At 51.1% G+C, this 23,035-nt stretch overlaps 1 protein-coding gene across 2 annotated transcripts in view; it reads left to right on the top strand.

Moving 5' to 3' along the window:
• The first annotated feature begins 12,139 nt into the window (after window positions 1-12,139).
• LOC111149584 (zinc finger protein 862-like) overlaps window positions 12,140-23,035 on the top strand; it is a 77,676-nt gene continuing 66,780 nt past the window's right edge. For both annotated transcript variants that reach the window (XM_022506704.1, XM_022506702.1), the window contains exon 1: window positions 12,140-12,192. The gene's annotated coding sequence lies outside the window, so the exon portion shown is untranslated. The remainder of the gene's footprint in view (window positions 12,193-23,035) is intronic.

Genomic DNA, 23,035 nt, shown 5'->3' with positions numbered 1-23,035 from the left:
AAGATGTGTGCACGAGGACGTCATGACACAAAGATGTGTGCACGAGGACGTCATGACACAAAGATGTGTGCACGAGGACGTCACTGTCATTATCACGCGGTCATTATTATTACAATGTCAAAAAAAAAGAAACTTGACAACACCTGAATGTCTTGCGACATCTGAATACAAAGCAACTATTGAAAATCCTACTATAGATGAAAGGTTATGGACTTGTGAAGATGTTCCCGGTAAGTTGCGACATGAAAAGATCATATGACTCTTGCTTCTTGGTCAAGGCATTTCTTCCTCCATTTCTTCCATCTGCTTACATTGTGATCTGAGATTTCTGATGCCTCCTCCTTCCACCCAGGTCAGATTTGGTGTTCTGTTTTTTCTCCTTGTCAGAGGCTGGTCTTCAAGAGAGGAGATGGAATTCTCTTCCCTTCGCCTTAACTTGGTAGGCACCCATGAATTTCGGAAGGGAAATCTCATCCTGTCAGTATCCGGTTATTATTCCTGGTAATGTTCAGAATAAAGTTGAAAATTTCCCCTTTAGTCTGCCTCTCTCAAAAGTATCCCATTGAGATTCTTTAAATGGGCTTTATTTTTTATTTTTTTAAAATATTTTATTTATTTATTTGACAGAGATCACAAGCAGGCAGAGAGAGACGAGGAAGCAGGCTCCCCCCTGAGCAGAGAGCCCGATATGGGGCTCGATCCCAGGACCCTGGGATCATGACCTGAGCCGAAGGCAGAGGTTTTAACCCACTGAGCCACCCAGGTGCCCCTAGGTTTTATTTTTGAAAGAACCTGTTCAGATTTGCAGAAACATTGCAAAGATATTATGGAGTTCCCATATACTCCACACTGGGCTTCCCCCGTTATCAACATGGACATTAATATGATACATTGGTGATAGTTAACGAACCAGTATTGATACATTTTTGTTAACTGAAGTCTAGAGTTAATTTGGATGCTCTTAGTTTTTCCCTGTAGATGTTTTGCTGTGGGATCCCATCCGGGATATGACCTTACTTTAGTTATCATATCTCCTTGGGTTCCTCCTGGCTCTTTCAGTTTCTCAGACGGTCCTTCTTTTGGATGACCTCAATTTTGAGGAGTAATGCTTGGGTATTTATAGACTATTGTGGTTTACCTGATGTTTTTCTCATGGTTAGATTGGGGTCATGGGTTTGGAGGAGAAAGCCATTGGGAGTTTGATTAGATGTTATTACATTTATAGGATAATTTGAACAGAATTGACATTTCCACAATCCTGAGTTTTCCTTCAGGGATGTGGTCCATTTCTCCAGCTGATTCAAGTCTTCTTTTATGATCATCAGTGAAGTTTTATAGTTTGCTTCTTGTGGAGGTAACATATTTCTTTTTAGGTTGATTTCAAGGTATTTTATAGCTTTTACAGCTATGGTGAGTAGGATCTTTTTAAAGATCCTAAATTACATTGATTTCTAAATTAACTTTATTTCTCAACTATCCTTGCTGGTCTTCTGGAAAGCCATTGGTTTTTGTAAATTTATATTCAGACTAGCCATCCTACTAAATTCATGCAGAGTTTATGATAGTTCTGAATTGAGTCTCATGATTTTTTGATAGACAAGAATCTCTTATGCATATAATTATTTTGCCTCTTTCTTTTAAATATTTAAGCATCTAAGTTCATTTTCTTTTATTACATTCATTAGAAGCTCCAAGGCAGTGTTGATTAGGAATAGAGACAGAGGTATCTTTGGTTTTTCACTGACATCAGCCTTTCGCTTGTTTTTATGATGTTTCCTATATGTTTCCAATAATCTCTTACATTTTGGAAATGTCCTTCTATTCCTATTTTAGTAGGATTTTATATTAGGAATGAAAATTGAATTTTATCAATGCCTTTTTTGATATGTGAGAATTAATACCTATTTTTTTTTAACATTATCATCTTAGAACAATAATTATGACTCTGTTTTGTTTCCCTCCATGGTGCCAGTTTGCTTTCTGGACAAGGCAGGCACCCTCAAGGGAACTTCTCTGCCAGCCTTTGCCCTCTGCAGCTGAGGTAAAGCTCACCTATGCCTCTAGTGCCTCAGAAGGCAAGGCATATATGTGGAAGTCAAACAATGACCCAGCTATGCCATTGCAAACAAAGCTCACATCAGCTACTGATGGTGAGTGCCCAGTTGGGGGGGCCACGGGAAAGGAGAAAGACAACCTGTCTACCCAGAACCACGGGAAAGGCATAGGGATAGGAGGGACCAGGATCCTCAGAAGGTTGAGGTCAAGTCTATGGCCGAAAAACACGGGAATCTTTATTCAAAACCTATGCAAGAAGCAGTGAGACCCCCCAGACTGCCCACCTCAACCCTCCCACGGCAGTCAAGGGGTTAGCCCTCTCCTTGTACCTGCAGACCACTAGAAATGTCTTTTCTAGAGAAACGGACGCAGAATCTTCTAACTTGATTTCACCAGGCATTGAAGAGGGCGGGAAAGTGCTCAATTTAAAAATAGATACTTGGGTGCCTGGGTGGCTCAGTTGTTTAAGTGTCTGACTCCTGATTTTGGCCCAAGCCATGATTTCAGGGTGGTGAGATCAAGCTCTGCACTGGGCTCTGCACTGGGCATGGAGCCTGCTTAAGATTCTCTCTCTTTCCTTCTACCCCTCCCCACCACTCAAAAACAAAACAAAAAGAAAAAAAAAAAAACCCACAAACACACAAAAACACAGATGCTCAAGCAGAAGTTGGAGACCTCCAGCTTCCTCCCACTTAAGTCCGAAATTAAGGGTCATTTTGACCTGGCATCACTTTGAAGTCACCTAGGACTAGACTTATTATCCCAAGTCCCACCTCTGCCCTCCTCCCCCCAACCCCCGCCTCCACTGGTAGAGTGGAGGATCACCGTTTGTCAAGGAAGGGAAAGCCTGCATCACAGGGACCACAGGAAACCAGCCCACCGTAGCCTCTTGTCTACAAGTCCACCCACCAGGCACACAGAGCCCACTTAGTGTCCCACTCTTAAAAAGGAAAAGGCAGCCAAAGATCACTGGATATTTGAAGGAAACCCCAACATGAAAGAAAAAGCAATAAATAGGGGAGAGAGCAGATAAAGGAAGGGAAGAAGCAGATAAAACAGAGTAGTGGGAGGGGCGATATTTGTAGGGAAGAGAAAACAGGACACCCACTAAAAATAAAGGAAGCTATCAGAAACAGAGAACAAGAAATCTTATTTCTATTTCCTTTTAAAGATTTTGTTTATTTGAGAGAGTGTGAGAGAATGAGGGAGTACAAGCGGGGAGAGCAGCAGAGGGAGAGAGAGAGGAGACACGATGCAGGGCTCGATCCCAGGACACTAGGATCATGACCAGAGCTGAAGGCAGATGCTTAACTGATTGAGCCACCCAGGCACCACAAGAAGTTCTGATTCTTTTTTTTTTTTTTTTTTTAGATTTTATTTATTTATTTATTTATTTGACAGACAAAGATCACAAGTAGGCAGAGAGGCAGGCAGATAGAGAGAGGGGGAAGCAGGCTCCATGATGAGTGGGGAGCCTGACATAGGGCTCGATCCCAGGACCCTGAGATCAGGCAGAGGCTTAATCCACTAAGCCACCCAGGCACCCAAGAAGTTTTGATTCTTAATAAAAATTTAAAATATAAGAACTGAAAAAAATTTTTTAAAGAGTTTAAATGTTGAAAGATAAGGTCATGGAAAGTACAATAAAAAGGCAGAAATTGTGGTATACTAATAGAATAAAACACTACTCCACACTAAAAACTAACAGGCTGCTGGCTCAAGCAACAGCATGAATGAATCTCAAATATTGCTGGACAAAGGGTTGTAAAAACATGAACAGAACAAGCAGAAATCAGAAAACAAAATAACAAGAATATGTGACAGAGGGGTTCCTGGGTGACTCAGTCAATTAAGCGTCTGACTTTTGATCAGAGCTCAGGTCTTGATCTCAAGGTCATGAGTTCAAGCCCTATGTTGGGCTCCACATTGGGCGTGGACCCTACTTAAGAAGAAGAAGGAGGAGGAGGAGGAGGAGAGGAAGGAAGAGGGGAGGGGGAGGAGGAGGAGGAGGAGGAGATGGAGGAGGAGGAGTGGAAGGGGAAGAGGAAGGAGAAGGAGAAGAAAGAAGAAGAAGGAGGAGGAGGAGGAGAGGAAGGAAGAGGGAGGGGGAGGAGGAGGAGGAGAAAGAAGAAGAAAAATATGTAACAGCGTCATAGGTATCCCATGAAGACGATAGTATTCATTATCTGACTCTTTTCAGAAGGTTTGCTGATCCCTGCTAGAGGAAAAAATGTTTCTAGGACAAAATTAAAACTCTGATATATAATCTAACAGATGTGAGGATGTTGAAAATTATAGTGAAAGGTGTTCTCTATAGTGTTGGAGGGTGGATAGAATCTCAGCTGTTAAAAAATAAGCAAATGAGAAAAGATGATTCTATTATGATCTTTTATAAATTCTAGGAAAAACAAGAAGCTATGAAATAAAGGAATTTAATTATAGTGTGTCTTTGGCTCAGTAGCTCACAATATTCATGTGGTCATTACAAGGAAAATACTGGGTAGGAACACAACTCAACATTGAGATCTGACCACATTGAGCCTGTGGTGCTGGAAGGTGGGGGGCATCACAGAAAAGAAAATTAAAGAAACGAATGAGTTAAAGACTCTCATCTACCATGTCAGAAAAAATCAACAGATAATATCTAAAACTGATTAACCAAAAGCTAGCAGTCTAAGCATAAAATTTAGAAATATGGAGGCAAGTGCTAGCTGCACCAAAATAAATTCCAGATGGATCAAATATTTAGCAAAATATTAAAAGTCAATTAGGAGAAAATCGAGGATCACATTTTCACAATTTCCTGAAGGTCCTTCTAACTATGCCCACAAAGCCATAAATACAGGAAAAACAGAAAACATTTGAATTTCTCTATAGCAAAGGACATCATAAATAAACTTACAAAAAATTTCTGAGTTGAGAAAATAAATTGCATTATACATTTCAAACAAAGGCTTTTGCTATCCTTCATATGTAAACTACACTTACAAGTCAATAAAAGGACACAAGTTTCTGAATTTAAAATGGACAAAGGATATGATCAAGCAATTCCCAGAAGAAGTAGAAAAGATTAACTTGGGAAACTACGTTCATTTTGCTAACAAAATCATTTCACTTAAAACAACAAGGAAATACATCACTGGCGCATCAAATTATTGAAGCTTAAGCAGATGGGTGACATTCAGCTCGAGGGTGTCGAGAAACCAGCCCACTCACACAAAGTCAGTGAGAACTGAAGTCAGTTCGATCTTTGGAAGGCAAGTTGGCAAAATGGCTCCAGAATGTACGGCTGGGCATAAGCTTTGACCCTGAAATTCTACTTCTAAAGCTTATTCAAAGTGAATAAGGAGAGAAGCACACAAACTATACATGTAAGGACATCTACTTCATCATTTTTACAATAGAAAAATAGGAACTCGCCCACATATTCATTTGTTTATGTGTCTTTACCTTGGTCTCTCCTGGTTCCCCCATGAGCTTCACATGCGAAGGGGCTCTGTCACACACTATCCGGTGTGTGGTCGGCCTTAGTGTTTTAGGAACAGACGAATGGATGAGTGAGTCCACGAAAAAGGAGAGGGAAAGAAGGGGAAACCATGTTGAAGTTTATTTGCAGTTATCTAGTTTAATGAGTCTCGTATTTCTTAATTTCATATACTAATAGGCATTCCAAAAAATTGAGGGAACTAATTGCTATACATCTGATAACTTTATTTGGCCAAGTAAGGTCACCGGAGGAACCTTCGTGGGGGATCCCACGAAGCTACCTTCATCGTTTACATATGTGTAACCACCAGCTCCCAAACAAAAGAACATGAACACCACACTAATAGGGAATTCATCATCTCAAATATAAGATCCTTTAACTGGAATGGATTTGCTTTATGAAGTGCTCCACATTGCTTTATGGTTTTCATCTTCTCCGCAGTCAGGGAGAAGTTCTTCTCTGGCAGAGCTGTCTCCACAGACTGGCATGTGAAAACTGGTCTGTCATTTTACAGACTGTGAGACTGAGGCTCTGAACCGTCTCTAGTACCCCCTGCAGTCAAACAGCAGGAGGGGGACCAGAACCCACATCTCTTGACTCCTGGCCCAGAACTGTCTTCACAACTGTATCTGCGACCCAGCAATGAGGCTGCACTTTCCTAGAATTGAGACTGTTTCCCTATGGTGGGTACTTTGGAACTCATCAAACCTGAGATGTGACCTGGGCATAAATTATCTCCGTAAGAGCTCCAGCCCGGGCTTCCATACATCTTCCATACATTGGGTAGCAGGAAACTCACTGTTTGCAGTAATAGTCCCCTTTGTGATAGGAGAGGTCCATTGTTTTGGCCGTTGACCTCCCCTGTCCCCCAACCCCCAGCTGACATCTGTCTGGATGCATTTGCACCCAGCAGTCCTGAATCGCTCCCCCATCTGCACGGGGGTCCTGCAGGTTTTGGAATGTGCGGCATTCAGGAGTCTTCTCCCAGAGTTGGCAGGGACTGGGAAACAGCCTCTCTGATACCCCAATCTCTATCCCTCCCTCCTTTCTGATGTTTAATGGACAAGAAGAAAAGCACAATGCTGGGAACATCTTTTATCATTGGCATGATGATTGAATCCAACATTCCCAACCCAATTTAGAGAAGAGAAGACAAAGACTTAGGGAGAGAGAGAGCTGTAGAAGCCATCTGTTCCAACACCCCACACAGGGGAGGTCCCCCAAGATGCAGGGAGTTGCCTGGATTCTTGAATTTGGGAGCAGGGCTGGAAGTCCAAGATCAAGGCGGCAGCTGATTGCGTGTCCAGTGAGAACGCACTTCCTGGTTCAAAGATGGCTGTCTTCTCTCTGTCCGCTCACGTGGCACAAGGGGCGGAAGATCTCTCCAGAGCCTCCTTTATAAGGGGCACTGATGGAATTCATGAAGGCACCACCCTTAGGACCCAACCACCTCCCAAAGGCCCCAGCTCCTGATACCGACATCATGGGGATTAGGTTTCAAGATATGAATTGAAGGAGGGGGGTGCAGACATGGAGTCTACAGCACCCAGGAAAGGAGTTTTGGTGTTTCTCCCTGGGCACAAATAAGCCTCCGAAGGTGGGAGGCTCCCCAGTCACCGAAAGGGACGTCAGAGGCCAGGCAGCCAGAAAAAAAGAGATGTGTCCACATCAACCTCGTCTCTAATGTGGGGATAATTAAACAAGAGGCCAGCCTACTCACAGGGCACTCAGTAAATGTAGGACGTCCCATGGCAGCCAAAGCAATGGTGTGAAACTTGAATCCGTTTGTACGTCTCTCCAGCTTGAAGGCGGCCAGCGGTTTCTGCTGCACCTCCAGTCAACCCAAACTGTGGGAAAAGCATGGGGCCAGATCCCTGCACTCCCCCCCCTCCATCTCCTTCCCTGCGTCCCTCTCCATGCCACATTCTGGGCATACTGGCCTTCTGCCTCCTCAGCTAGGTCCTGCTTCATGCCCCTGCACGGGTGGGCAACTCTTCCCAACTCTCGGTGGGTCCAGCTTCTTCATCTGTCAAGATCCCACTGAAACGCCACCTCCTCAGTGTGGCCTCCCCTGTCCTCAAGAGGTCAAGTTGCTCCTCTGCCACCATCCCACTGTCCCCCACCTCTGCTCCGATCGCCTGGATGCATGGTAAACAGTTCTAAGTGGTGCTCGCTTCTGCAGAAACAAAGAGTCTGTTTCCTGCCATACCTCAAAGGGAGGAAATAATGGGGGCTACTTTCGGGGGCATAGGTAGGGGATCGTGGTTTGGGCTTCCTGGGGAGAGGCAAGCTGTTTGTCAGTTGAGCAAAAAATAGCAATGCCGATCTAACCCCGGGCATTAGCTCTCAGCCATCATCGGCAGCTGGGCGAGGAATCCCTTGGTCTTAAGCCAGTTCCTCCTTCCTTCCAAGAGAGGGATCCCTCAGCTGTTGGGCAAGTGAACAAGACCAGACCAGAAGAGGACCGGGCCTGGCTTAACACAAGGCCGGTGGAATCCAGGTCCCTTCAGAAACTCTTCCAAACGTGGATTTATTGTAAATATTTATTTTTTGCAATTAAAAAGGGGGGGCATCTTTAATAGAAGGCAGACGAAATAAAGCTGAGTCAGTAGGATTAGAAGTGAGAAAGAGGGAACAAGGAGGAAGCAACTGCCAAAGTTGTTGGGAACAGGGGTAGAATTTGGCTCAGAGCTTCCTGGCAGCCAATGCAAAAAGGGAAACCTGATCAGTTATGGAGCTCTTCTTATTAGCAAAGGACATGCTTGCCAGTTCCACGGGTGAAATGCAATTGATTTTCAGGTTTTGTGTTTTCCAGGCACTGAATCTTGAGTGAAATTTCTCCCTTGAGGGTTTAGGAGGGATCAACAGTTCATGCCACAAACAACATCCTTGTTTTACAGCAAATGTGGAAGGGAATTGCTAGTGACCCAGGGGCTATTCAGCTCATATCCTGGATGTATATTTTGCAATATCATTATTGGTAGGTAAGAAAGGCCTCAGGTTAGCTTTTCTTTCCAAAGAGCCAAGCTTGATTCCCTTAGAGCATCTCTGTCTCCTCACAGGGTCCTGGAGGTGACTCAGTTAGTACTTTTTTTTTTTTTTTTTTTTTTTTTTTGTCATGGGGAGGTCATGAAGTACCTGACCTCAAACCACAAAGTTCTGGTCACTTCCTTTTGTGCGATACCCCCAAGAGAGAAATTTAGGAAATATTTACCATTAGGTTGAAAAGCTGCATTATGGAAAAGGACAATAAATCAGAAGTATCCAGGAGCAGAAGACATTGGGCTAGGGAGTCAAGCCCCCTGAGTTTGAATCTTATCCTACCTCTAACTAGCTGTGTGGCCTTGGGCAAATTTCTTAACCTCTCTGAGCATGGTTTCCCTGTCTGTAAAAACAGTGATGACGATATCTGCCTTGGATTACTGAGTCAAATGGTAATGTCCTGAAAGTGTGTGCAGTGTGTTCTGTTTGCTTCCATCCCCGTCTCACCTCCCCTGCTAGTAGTTCCAAGGAATTCAAGCGGAGCTCCCACCCCACCCCTACTTCTTCGTTTCAGGCCCAACTCAGCCCACAGAGGGAAGCCGAGGTACAGCCTCACAAGACCTGCCTTGTCTGGACCACTTGTCCATGGCAATGACCTTCAGACCCCAGAGCCACTTTCTGTCCACACTTGCCCAGAAAACCTGTGCTGACCCTTGGGTTGCCATGGAGTCCCTTGGGAGATGGTTCTAGCAACTGTCCCATCTTCGTTTCAGATTCCTTCCTGTGCCTTAGTCTCCATTATGTGGCTATGGGGCAACTTCTTGAGGGCAGAATGTGGGATCCCTGGTCCAAACTCTTTGGGTCTTGTGGGAAGAACCTGGAGCCCACACAGGAAGAATCCTGTGCTCCAGGGGACACGGTGTAGGCAGGAGGCTATGCCTCAGACCTAGGTCTCCGACCTGTGCAGTGTCTCTCTGCTCTCCGAGGATCACACCTGCAGCCCCTGCTCCCCAGCCTGCAATGCCGGAGGACCCAGCCCCACTTCACAGATGCAGCCCTGGGACCCAGTGTTCCTGGCAAGGGGAAGCCAGACTGGGCCACACAGATGGGGAGATTTAAATAGAAAACCAGCACCACAAGATAAAATTCCCTCTTTGCTTCACTTACCAGCTCATTCCCTTAAAGACCTTTTTTGCTTTTTGGAGGCTGTGACCACACTCTCTCTTTATCCATTTGGCTTTCTGGACTCATCTCCAGGTCCTCTGCCCACCTATTCTGCACTCTAACCACTTCCTGGCTCCAGCTTCTTCCTGCAGGACACAAAGAATTTGGACCAGGGGTCCCACATCCTGCCCTCAAGAAGTTGCCCCATAGCCACGTGACCCCATGCCAGTCACCCTGGGCACTTTATGACGTCTAGGTCTTTGCTTGTGCTGTTGGCCTTCCTGAAATGCCATCTTACTGCTGGTGGAAATACCAGGGGGCCCTCCCCCGCCCCCCCCCCCACCAACACTGCAAGGCCCACTTCTGACATTTCTTCCTCAGTGGACTCTACTCCTGGAAGAGAACAAACAGCTCCTTCCTCAGTGCTCTTTCACTGCCCAAGCGCTCAGCCTCCAGTATAATGCTTAGAGCAGTTGGATGTACATTAACCACTGAATTATTTCGAGTTCGCTGTGAGTGCCTCCATCTCCAGGCTAGGTGGAGACCTCCTTGAAGGATCCCTCTTTACTATCTTGGTGCTCCCCTGTACCCAATACTCTGCCTGGCATGGAACAGATAGACTCTCTGGGAATGTTTATATTATATTGGCTGTCATGGAATTACGGCATTAGTTACCGTTCCTTGAGCATCTACTGTGAGCAGTCCAGTGATGGGCCCTTTAAATATGCTCTCATGGCCCCTCACACAGAGCTGGCAGGCAGCTGGAGGGTTACTAGTGTGCCTCACTTGCAGAGGAGGGAACTGAGGCTCAGAAAGGGGAAGTCACTTACTCAGGATCACCCAGCTAGAAACTGGATTCCATGAAGCTGTGTTCTTGATGTCAAAGTTAAGGGGGAAAGATGATGTGGTACAATAAGTTTTTTCACTGCCCCCCCCCCACACAACATCCGACTCCCAGAGCCCCCACCACATCCTGGGCCCTGACCATGGACACCAGTCTTAGGGCAGGGCTCCTAGCCAACCGGGAGGTCGACCGGAACTTCATTCCCTTGGGAGGAGGCCTCCCTAGGGTGGTACCCACCAGAGGCCCCCAGTGCCAGCTCTTGCAGGGCTCGGATTGATGGACATTTTGGGGAGCGGGGTGGGGCGCTCCTCACTGGGCAGCGCCCCACCTGGGCGCCTTCTTGGGACTGAATCCCTCCAAGCAAACTCTGACTTGGGGTGGGGGAGGGTTAGGGCTCGCTTTTTAGAGCCAGCGTAGCACAGCCTCCCTGGGCAGGAGACCTTTCAGTTCTGCCACAAGCCTTGTGGACAATGCCAAGAGAAAGCGGTTATTTTGGGAATGGTTGTCGTGGTTACGCCATCCCGCGGTGTCCTCTGCCCCATCGCCGCCCCACTGGCTTTGTGGGCGCTGAAGGAAGCCTTTCAGACTTTTCAACACTTTGTCTTTATGAAAATTCCGCCCCACCTTTTCCTGGCTACCTTGTCTCTCTGGGATATTGAATCCCATTCACAGATGGAGAAACTGAGAAACCGAGCAACGGAGGGAGGCTTCAATCAACGTCTTTTCCAAATCAGCCAGGGACCCGCCTGCCGGATTCTCAGAATCTCAAACCCTGTAACGAATTTCCACTTGAAGAACACGTGCGGTGCCCGACTTAAAACCGCAGCCCCGCAGAACCAGTTAACATTACGAGCGAACCCCCACGTCCCTTACCCTCAGCTTGCCGCGGGTCTCCTATGTTTTACAACTTTAGTTTGTATCTCCAAACTGCTGGGCGTTCAAAGGGTTAAAAGGGACCAGGAGGGGCCCTGCTGCGCGTGACGGGGTGGGGGGGGGGTGTCTCGAAAGGGTTAAAATTATAAACGCTTTAATCCCCCCTATCTGGTTCAAAATGGGCAGCAACGGGGCCGGGGAGCCAGGGAGCCCCCCCACGGATTGACTTTTTAAAATTTTAGAACTTTTAATTCCGATCAAAAAAGAAAAAAAAAGTGTCCCAGTTCGAAAGTTCTTTTAACCTTTTCTTTTTTCATTTATTTTTTTTCTCGATTTCTCCGCGGGCAGGATTATAAAACTCGCCCTCTCCTTTTGGGTTCGAGGAGCTAGGTTCCCCCCTCCGGGCAGCGCGCGGGGCGGGGGCCGAGGGGGCCCCGGGAGTTTTCTCCCGGGCCGGGTTGGGACGCGGCTGGTGAGTCCCGGCTCCGGCCCCTGAATTGGGGGGTCCGCGTCTGCCCCAAACGCCGCTTTCTTCCGTTTTCCATGTCATTTCCTGTACTAATAAGATGGTGGTCAAAGCAGGGGAGGAGAGCAGCAGCGAGTCGCCGCCGCCGCCGCCGCGCCGAGGCTGGCGCTGAAACTTTGCCTCGCCGGGGACCAGCGCGCCCGCAGCGCGGCCGCTCCCGCCGCGGGGGCCGCCAGCCGGGGCCGCGCCGCCTCCGCCGAGCCGCCCGCCGGGCCGCCCGCGCCGCCCGGGCCCCGCGGCTGCCGCAGCATTCCCGGGAAGGTGAGTCAGCCCCGGTAGCCAATGTGGCCATTGAAAATGGCTTCGGAAAGCGCTCGGCAGTTTGCCAGCGAGCGCGGGGGCCGCGGGTGCAGGGGCTGCGAGCGGCTGCGGGGGGCGCGGGCAACCGGGGGCCGGCGCGGGCGGAGCGGGGGGCCCGGGGCGGCGCGGGCGCGGGCTTGGGGGGGGCGGTTGGTCCCGGCCCCGAGGTGGGTTAACCCTCGGCAGGTAGCTGCCGCCGCCGCCGCCGCCGCTGCGGGATTCGGGGGCCGCCCCTCCGCCTCCTTCCTCCCCGCTCGCTCCTCGCTCGCTCGCCTTGTTACAATGTAGCCTTTTCTCTGCGCCGACGTTCCGCCCGCTGACGGACGTGGCCGCCGACCAATGGGAGCGGCGGCCCGGGCCGAGCGTTCGGAATGAGAACGCGGTGACAGGGGTGGGGCGGAGCGCGGAATGCTGGAGGGCTCTCTGCGGCCGCTGGCCTAGTTCTCGGGGGCACTTTCGGCTTGCTGCCTGGGGCTGATGTGGGGGGCTCGGGCCCTTCAGGAGGCGGTGGGGCCTCTTCCAACGCCGCCCGCGGCGATTTCCCGCGGAAGGTGGCCGAGCCGGGGGCCGTTTCTTTAATATATTTTAAGTCTTAGTTGCCGTGTAGACTCTTCGGGAAATCTCTCTGGAGTGTAGCCTCCATCCCCCACTCGCAATGCCCAAGGTGCTCTCTTCTGCAGGAACTGCAGAAACTTGGCGGCCAATGACCTTTCTCCGGTCAAGGCCAGCACGCCCTAAGCTAGTCGCCGCAAAGAGCATACACATTGCTTGCGCTTTGGGCGATGCTGGTTGAAAAGTTGCTTCTGTCTTGAACTGGGTTGGGCGGGAGGGGTTTGACCCCTGGGATGGGCTGGGACTTAGGAGAGAAAAATGTTCAATCTTTCTTCGTAGACGTTGGCTTCATGTGGGGAAAGGCTGTGGTATATAATTTAGAGTGGCTGAGAGGAAACACACCCAGTTCTTTGTGCGCGGGGACAGGAGGCAATAATGAGAGATTGCTCTTGATGCCTGGAAACCCTATAAACTTAGGGGGGTTTGCCTGGGCTGGGGCAAAAGAATTTTCCGTGGAGCCATATGCCAGTGGCACCCAAGCTGGCCTTTGTCCGCAGTACCCCTTGAGAGGAAGGGAGGTGTTAGGGATGTGGGGTCCGTGGGTCTGAGTCTGTAACAGGCTGTGGTGTCCTTACCTGTGGGGCGGGGACATGGTGTTCACCCACCAGCTCTCTGAGAGGTGGGCAGAGTTCTGTGTGGCCAAATGTCTGAGAACCTGCTGGGAAGAGTCCCATATGATTGTTTTAGTTTAAGGAAAGTGGTTCTCTGTTGGGAGTCCTTCCCCCACCACCGTGTTATAACTGTATGACTTTGGATTTGGCACGGTTACCTTTGATCTCTCTGAACCTTGCTTCTCCATCCTGAAAATGGAGCCAACGGAACCTGTGTGGCAAGGCAGTTGTGAGATTAAAGGCGATAGAGATAAAATGCCTAGTCTGTGCTCCACACATGGTTCGAGAAGTCTTGTTCTCTATCTGGGATTATCGTGGAACCTACTATCCTGGAACCATCAGAATTGCCCAGCCCAAGACCATCCGATTCCAGACAGGGCCTCCAAGGAGCATCTGGGGCAGGGGCTAGTTCTCTTTCCTAATGACATTCTCAAAGACGAGGGGCTCCCCTCCCTTGTCCCAAGAGCCCCGATCAGCCATCACCACCATCACTTATATCCAGCATTGACAGGAGTGAGTTCTGTCCTCCAGACCCCTTGGATTGATGTGTTTCATGAATTTGTTTTCTTTGGTGTCAGTAAGACTTCTGTCATTTGAATCTTTCCTCTCGGAGACTTGGATGTGGAGATGGGGTTTCCCTGGTTCTAGGTCACTGGCAAGTGTGAAGGAAGTAAAGACCATCGGACTAGGAGTCAGGAGTCATACATGTTTATTCAGCTGCCTCGTTGGCCCGTCCCCTTGGCTGTATCATAGTCATGACCGACGCACAGCATCCAAGGCCGTCCCTTGCCTCCTGTCCGTCCTCAGGAAATATTCTGAGCCTCCTAACTGTCCACCTGCAGCTTCCCTTCCTTGCCAGTCTCCACCTCGCAATCAGAGTGATCCGTTCCGAAAAAGCTCACATCAGGCCTCCCGTTTCTTGCTTAAAACTCAGAAGAGTCTTCTCAGCTTTTGGGATAAAGAACCAAATCGCCCCCATGACCTAAAAGCTCTGGAGTGATCTGGCCCCTGCCCCTTCCTCAGCCTCACCTCGCACCCTCCCCCCAGATCTCCCTGCGCTCCAAGTTTAGTTCTCTCCTACATGTGCCCCGCCCTTCTTCTGGAATACTGGACCGCTTATGATCTAATGAATGAGTTGAGGCTGGTAAGGGCAAGGTGGAGCAGGAGAGTGTCTGGGTAGTTCTTGATACTAACCCCTAAACATTTCCAGTTCACCCAGGCACAGGGTAGGATTGAATCTGGACACCCTTGTGCTTGGGTGGGGCCATGTGGCTGGTGGGTGAGTTGTGAGCTACAGTGATACAAATGAGGTTGGGCCAAAGCATCTAGTGGCCAGTGCACGAGCCTCCAGAATGTTCTTTTCCTGTGGCGTGTCAGGTAGCAGTAGGCAGGATAGCAGCTGCCTTTGCTAGCCTGTGTCCCTGGGTGGCTGTGTGGCACGGATCCCCTTGATGTCCCATGATGGACATGCAGCTTGAATGATAACTAAACCTTTGTTGTTAGCAACCACTGAGATTTGGGGGTTGTTTATTACTATAGCATAACCTAGCCTGAACTGACCGATACAAGGACTAGAGGAACATTCCAGGCTGAGACAAGTACATACACACAGGAACTCGGGAAGGCTCACCATTAGCAGCCAGGGTGACCCTTTGGACAAACAAATGTGAGTCTATCAACCCCTGCCTGGAAAACTTTCAGGGACTCCCATTGCTGTTAGGAGAAAGCCAGAAATCATTTAGCCGCCTTCCAGACCCTGTGGGAACACCATTTTGCATCCCTCCATTCGCTATGTTCCACCTGACATGGCGCTTTGTCCCCTCAGCCCTGACCATGCACTGCATTCCCCCTGCTTAGGCTTCCTCATCCGTCTTTCAGCTTCCAACTCACCTCTTCGGGGAAGCCCTCCCTGATTAGGTCAAACCTCCGTGACAGCCTCTCATGGCCCCATGTACCTCTCCTTTGCAGCACTTGTCTCTGTAGCGATTTTACAGTTGTGGGTGTGATTACTGATTCTGGTCTCCTCCTTTCATCAGACCGGCAGCTCTGCGGGGGCAGGGCCTGGGGTTTGCTGCTCTCTTTCCAGGGTCTGCACACCAGGGCTGCTTCTGAAGATGCCCTGAGCATTGACTGCAGGTTCACTGGGTGCCGGGGGCGAGAGACAGGGTAAATGAACCCTGCTTCCTGGGTGTAAGGGCAGGTGGGTCCCGCTGGAAGAAGGCATCATGCGTGGTGGACAAACTGGTCTGTAGGGTACAGGTACCAAGCTCCCCATACTTACAGGTGGCCGCGCCCCACAAGGACCATGTTTCTGGGAGGTCTGAGAGGACACCCAGGAGGGCAAGAGTGTGATATTTAACAAAGCCTGAGGCTTCTGCTGATCTAGAGAGTATATGATAAGGTGATGGGGCCACAGGGTAGGGGATCCAGAGGTGATGAAAATAATGATGACAAAGGAGTGAATGTTTATTGAGGGCTGTTGAGGGTCCTAGGCATGTCTCTATGTAGAAAGCCACTCCACAAGGTATGTGTTATTATTGCCGTTTCACAAATGGGTAAACTGAGGGCCCAGAAGGTGGTGTAAAAGCTCCAGGGTTACACAGGGATATGGCCATGATTGGAACCCTGGCATTCTGATGCCACCTCCTTGAGGATGCCCTCTTAGAATGAAGGCAGAGAACCCCAGACCCACCAAGGAGACACCCCTTTGGAAATGTCACATGGGTTTATAAAACCCTTCTGGGGGGGGGTCAGTTCCCAGGAGGTGACACCCACCTACCCTTAAGCTTTGTGCAAACTGGTTTCTGGCCCAGAGCTGCTTGGTGGTCTTGCTGCCAGGGCTGGTCTGGAACCATCTGGTACATCTCCACCCCTGCTGGGGCCCGAGAATCCTTGGAGGCCCCGGAGCCCCATGTTCTCAGAGTGGGGCCTGGGAGAGGCTTCCCCACAGCTGGCCCAGGGGCTGCGCCGGAAAAATAAGCTGTGCAGAAAGGGGGGAAAAAACAATGAAGAAAAAAGAAAAAAATGTGCTGTTATTTTTAAAAAGCCTGTTTCCTATTGCAGATTTGTATCTGTGTTAGAAAGCCCAGTGTTCGCGTGGTGCAGCCACACTCGTGGTGGTGTCCCTGGCCAGGGCTCTGTAAGAGGGGAGGCCTGGGGCCTCCTTCAGTCCTTCCTTTCTTCATCAGGTGGTCAGGGCTCATGGGCCATCCCTGTGCCAGGTACTGTGCTGGGCTTGGGGGTGTAAGGGAAACCCAGTCTCTGCCCTTGTAGAACTTATGGACCAGCATGGGAGGTGAGCAATTAACCGGGCAGTTAAAGATTCTAGTACAAGGATGTAAGCAGATGGCCGCCGACTCTAAGTCAAGGAAGGCTTCCTGGAGGAGGAGGTGGCCTTCAAGCTGGGTTTCGAAGGATTGAGGAGATAGTAGAGAGGGGAGAGACATTCTAATGTGGGGTATGGCTTGTGCAAAGGCCTGGGCACACAGAAGGGCTTGGAGAAACTCAAGTAGTTTGGTTTCCCTCCCTATAAGTGGAGACTGTAGGATCAGTCCAGTGCCACATTCTTTGGACAAAATTTTTTTCCTCCCTGTCCTCATGATCAGATTTAAGAGGAACACATATCGTGCCCCCTGAGGTCCCTTCTATATCCATTTATGGATGGGGAAGCTCAAGCAAGTTCAGAGAGGTTAAGTGACTAGCTCTAGATCACCCAGCTATAATCTAATCTTTCCAGTCACCTTGAGAAACCCACATTTATAAATATAGCCTCAGGGGTGGCCTACCTGTGTTAGTTAACGATTCCCAGCAGGTCTCCTGGATGCTTTAAATGTGGGATTTGATTTATAAGCCCTTGGTTTACACAGCTGGTTTCAGGCCCTTCTCCCCACCTGGGAACCTCATGGGTGAGAACTTGCAGGTACATTTGGACAGACCAAGAGTCTCCAGTGAAATGACATGGGCTGAAGGAGGAGAGGGGAGGGGAGGGGGCAGAAGGCTGCTGACTGTCCTGCTCCCTAGCATCAGCCTCAGATCCCTGGTGGGTGCTGAGGGGCAGGGACCCTTTATGCAAAGCCACACCTGGGCCTCCAGCCTTCAGTGGCTTCTAGAACTTTCCCTTCCACCACTCTCTCTAACCCCCCCAACCCGACCCGTAAGGCCAACAGGCTCCTCCCAACTCCGTAAGGCCAACAGGCTCCTCCCAACTCATCTTTTTCCAGATCCCCTCCGTGAGGCCCATGGGCTGGCTCTCAACCTCATTTTAGAGCTGAGAAGATGGGGGCTCCCAGAGGGGAAGTGGCATGCCAGAGGTTGTACTGTTTAGGGAGTGACCAAGCTAAACCCCAAATCTAGGACCCCTTCCTCTGCACTCACTGTCCTCCTGCAATCATCAGGGTAGGATGGGGAATTCTGAGAGCTTTTGGCCCAATCTCTGTGCCCTGCTTTCCAGAAGGAGTGGCTGTGGGGGTAATGCTTGACTCTGCTGTGACAGCAGCTCACCCCTTCCTGAGGGGACAGAGGCAGCAGACCCCGGTCATGTGCATGAGGACCTGGGGAGGGGGGAGGGGGGAGTGGCCAGCGGGCCTTCTCTGGCTCCTGGCGGGGCTGGGGGCCAGAGTGGGACCAGCAGACAAGGCGAGCAACTTGACCTGGGCACCGAGCTGGGCTGGTATGGACGTCACCAAGCAAGTAAATATGGAACCACCCCCACAGTGTCAGCTTTCCCAGAGTGGCTTCTCCCACTATCTCCCACTTTCCCAGAGGGAAAGGGGTGAGGGCCGTGAAGGGATCCTGCTGCCCGATGCTTGGGGGATGGAGATGGCCGGCTTGGGAGGCTCTGGGCTGGGCGACGGGCCTGCGGAACAGCCCACCGGACCCTCGGCCCCAGCAGGGAGTGAGCCTTTCGTGGGGGCGGCTGACTGGGAGCCAGCCCGGGTGGACTCAGCATTGTCATGGCCCAAGGTACAGGAAGGTGGGCTCTGGAGGGTGGGTGGAGGTGGTGGGGGGGGCTTTTGCAAGCCGGGGGCCTGTCCCTGACCTCTTAGCCCAGCCCTTCTGTGCTCCAACCCAAACAGGGCGGCATTTTCCCAGGCAGGGTGGCTCAAGAAACCTCTTTAGACAGCTGTACCGCAGAGGAAAAGCTGGACCATCCAGAGGGCTGGTATTTAGAGAGGAGGTGAAGAGGTCAGAGGCTCAAGGTGTCCTGGGGCCAGGGGTGGGGCACTTAGACCGGGGTAGGGAGAGCCAGGGGGGTGATATCTGCAAAGGAAATCAGCAAACTTAGCAGCCAGGGAAGAATTTACCTCCCTCCTACCCCCCAAATAAGACTTTGGGTCTTGGGTGGAGGAAACACAGAAAGGGAGGACACAGGGCCAAGTTTTGGGCTGGGTGAGCCAGGCCTTTATAAACATCAGTAATAGCCAAACTTGAATGAAGCTTATGAGTGTGGATGGGTCCCAGCACATTGCCCCATCCCGCTGGTGTCATTAGCCTTCATTTACAGAGGAGAAAGTGAGGCCCAGAGAAGTGAAATGACTTACCCAAGGCCACACAGCTATGAAAGGCAGAGCTAGGGCCTGAACCCATGTCTCTCTGATTCCGGAGTCTGAGCTCTCCTCCACTGCATGGGAACTGCGGTTGGAGGGTATGCTGGGAGGGAAGGTGGGAGAGGCACCTGGGGGACTTGTAGGCTCCAAGCACCTGATGCCAGGTGGTTCCGAGAAAGTACAGCGTGGGCCAGCTGTGGCATCTGTGTGCTCACCTGAGAAAAGGGTAGTGTGGCCCAGCACAGGTGCTGCCAATGTTACTGGGTTGTTGGGACCTTCCCATCCCATATTTGGGTCAACAGATGTTCATGGAGTGCCCTCCTTGGGGTCTGGAGGGCCAAACATAAACACGTGATTTGATGGGTCCTGTACCCAGAAAAGGGTGGTCTGCAGACCCCCGCCCACCTGTAAGCGGGGTGTTACTGATCTGCTTGCGAGATAGTTACAACATTGAAAGTAAGTGTCAAAAAACTCCTATTGCAACTTGACGGTTGCTGCCTCATTTTTTAAAATTGTAATTTACAAAAGCATCAGTTGGCAACAGATTGGAAAACTCTCCCCAAATAGTGTGAGAAGCTCTGGCCCAGATCCTAACTGTGATTGAAGGTAGGAAGTGTCCTACTTGCTCGTGGATGTGATGGGGAGGGGAGCAAGTCATTCTACCACCAGCGATGGGAGAGGGAGAGACTGTTATGCTTCCCGGAGGAAGAGGCAGGGAGCTGGACCTAGAAGGACGAGTGGAAGTCTGCCAGGTGGAGGAAGAGGGCAGGACATTTTAGGCACCGGGAACAGTATGTGCAAAGGCAGACAGCATGAGGATAGGGCAGTTCAGGGAAGGGCGAGTGGTCTGGGGTGTTTGGAGAACAAGTAGAGGAGATGGCCCTGGAGAGGGAGGCTAGGGCCAGACTTTGAGGGCCTTGAATGCCAAGCTGAGGCTCGACTTAACAAAACTGAGTCCAGGGTGTCCTGGAGGTGGAAGATAGAGTCAGAGCTGAGGATGTGCTTTAAGTGACCGCAGAGGCCATCCAGGTGGTGTTTTCCTTTCTGTCTTCTGCCTTCCGGAAGGTTGTTTCTTGGTGCCCGGTGGGATAAGTTGCTGGAGAGCGGGCCTATCCTTGTTCCTTCTGAGACAGCCAGCCCCATGGTTCTGCTGGTGCCCGGCAGCCCCTGAGTCAGTCCTGGCTGGACAGGGTGGGCAGTTCTCGGCCGTGTGAGCAGCAGGCCTTCCCAGGCTGTCCTCCTGCTCAGTGCGTTGACCTGTGGTGTGGTTGGCTGGCATGATGGAGTTCTTTTATCCCCTGCCTGATGCTGCCAGTGCTGTGAGCTGTCAAAGGGGGTGTGCCAGCTGCCCCGAGGAGTCCAGAGCCATGCCAGGGAGTGTGGGCAGGAGGCGGGAAGGTTGAGCTCTGAGGCTGAGGTGGGGGCTTGGCCAGGCCTGGGGCCTGGCATGTGCTGGTGTGGGGTCTGAATAGGAGGTGATCCGTGGACAGCCGCCTGAAGTGGTCTCTGGCTCGAACTGTCTGTCGGGTCAGGGTCAGGGCTAAAGCCTGCATTTGTGGCCAGAGGAGTGAACACGTGGTCAAGGGGGACAGTTCACATCCCGTCCCGGGCCAGCTCAGGTGAGCAGATGGGGACCTGATGCCGTGGCAAAGTCTAGGGAGGAGAGGAGCCCACCCTTCCCATCTGGGGCTGCTGGGAACAGCCCCTGGTGTGTCTGGGCCTGCATGTGGCCACAGGTCTCCAGAGAAGGCCGGCCTGCACAGCCCCACCTATACCCTCCTCCTCGGGGGCCCCTGTTCCGAGTGGCCCAGCCTTCCGTTCCCTCCCTGCGGCTCCCCATCAGCTGGGCCCCACACAGCAGGCGGGACTGTCTGGCTGCCCTTCGGTTGGGGAGTCCAGCTGCCCAGGACCCTGCGGGATGGGCTGGGAGGCGTTGGCAGCCCGTCTGGCTGCCGGCTTCAGGACCAGGAGTCACTGAGGGGCTTGGGTTTTGACGATGGCCTGGGTTGTGCTTGGAGGCATAAGGCTTGTGTTCTCGGACCTCCCTGTCTCTCTGCCTTGGGCTGGCCCCACGCTGGGCTCAGCCATAGCCCTCAGGTCTCCCCGAGATGGGGTGAGGTGGCCCCAGGCCCGCTAAGCCTCCTAGCTCAGATTTCGTGCTGCTGCCTGCCCTTCCCAGAGCTGGTGCTTTTCCCCGTGAGCAACAGGCAGGACCTCCTTGCTTCTCAGGGGTCCCTCTCCCTGCACAGGACACCTCGAGCCTGTTCTGTGTGGCCCGGTGCCACTTGTATACCAGTTCGGATCCTCTGGGGCTGTGCCCAGGACCCAGGGGCAGGTCCGGCCCTTGGGCTCCCTGAAGCCTGTCATGGGCTTCTCGGGACTGAGCATCGCTCTTCCTCTTCCTGATTCCCCTGTGTGGATCTGTCGCTTGCCGTTGCCCCTGTTCCTGGCTACCGGTGAGGCAAGGACTCTCTGGCCTGGCTCCCAGGGTCCCCGCCCCCAGTTCCAGGTAGAAACTGTACTCTTCCTTGGCACCTGCCAGTGGCTCCTTGCCCTCCCTGAGCACCCTGGCCCTCGGCCCAGGACAGTGGCCAAGAAAGTCTCCACTGCTCTTTCGGACTCACTCCTGTCTCCTCTGGTGCGCCCTGGTCTCCGGCTGGAGAATCCCTCTGCCCGCTGCTTCCTGGTCCCCACCTGGGGCCACAAATGGGCCCCTTTCCAGCTGCTCCCAGGCCCCCGGACCTGCAGCAGGTCTAACTGCTTTTGGAGCTCAGTTGTGGCCCCCTCCTTTACTCAGTGCCGTGTCCGTGGTGTGGATGGGAGCCTCACATTTTGTGGGAGTCCACAGAGAGGCTCTGTGGATGACATCCCATGGGGTCTAACGTGGCAGACTTGGGAGTTAGATACTGTCTGCCCATTTTGCCATTGGAAAGGTTGAGGTACCACAGCGTTCAGTGACTTTGTCAAGGTCTTATGAGAAGTCAGGGGCAGGTGCTGGGACTCAAACCCATATCTCTTGGCTCTTTCCTTGACCCCATTGCTGTCTCGCCAGGTAAGGTAAGGGCTCATCGACCTTTGCTTATTAGACTCTCACGGGCCAGGGCTATGGCTGGGGCTGGGGCTCACCCCGTTGGGGATTGGGGCTCACCGTGTGGCCACGGTCACAGCTTGGACTCAGTGTCACTGGAGCAATCAGCCTTAGGAGCATTTCTTCTCCTTCTTCCTTCCTGAACTCTTGTCCCCACTGTGAGGTCCTCCCGGAGACACAGCCCTGAGCCTGGGAGCCTGAGACTAATACCAGGTCTGCTGGCCAGGGGCTGGGGGCCTGCTGGAACTGAAGGGCTGGCACTAGGAGTCACTGGGGGGAAGGGGAGAGGGAGAAACTGGCCTGTGCGTCCTTGCCCAAGTCATTGGAGGGCCCGCAGCCTTCCCTGCTCCAGGTCGGAATGCTAAGCGCTTCCTTAAAGCCACTCTTGATGCAGGGAGAATGTGGCCGTTGCTCCTACTCGCCTGATAAGCCTCTGAGGCTCAGAAGGGCCAACTAACCCACCTAGCCCCTGTGTTTTTCAAATTCTTTTGAATCCCTCCACCCCAGTGCAGATGCTTGCATACCTCCAGGGACCAGTAGCTCACTCGTTCCAAGGCAGCCCACTGTGTCTTTTTAATGGTGTTTTACTAAGTTTTTAATTATGTAAGGAATATACAAATACATTTTTGATGTACTAAAATCAAATATTACTTAAAAAGCTAAATATCGTCTTCCTTCATTACCACAATATTCCGGCCTCCTCTGCAAGGTTAACCATCACTGTTATTACTTTGGTACATATCCTTCTAGATATTTCTCTATACATCCACTCACAGAACCTACAGGGAGATATGCCATCCCAGCACGCATGCGTGTGTGTGTGTGTGTGTGTGTGTGTGTGTGTGTGTGTTTAAACAAATGGTTACAGATCATGCTGTAAATGCTTTTCTCACTTAACATTGGAGCTAGGAAGTGTAGTCATGGTTTTACATAGCAAGCTGTCATAA

Source organism: Enhydra lutris, unplaced genomic scaffold (genome assembly GCF_002288905.1).
Source record: "Enhydra lutris kenyoni isolate GAN:26980312 unplaced genomic scaffold, ASM228890v2 scaffoldscaffold22, whole genome shotgun sequence".
Taxonomy (NCBI): domain Eukaryota; kingdom Metazoa; phylum Chordata; class Mammalia; order Carnivora; family Mustelidae; genus Enhydra; species Enhydra lutris.
This window is presented reverse-complemented; position numbering and strand designations above follow the sequence as displayed.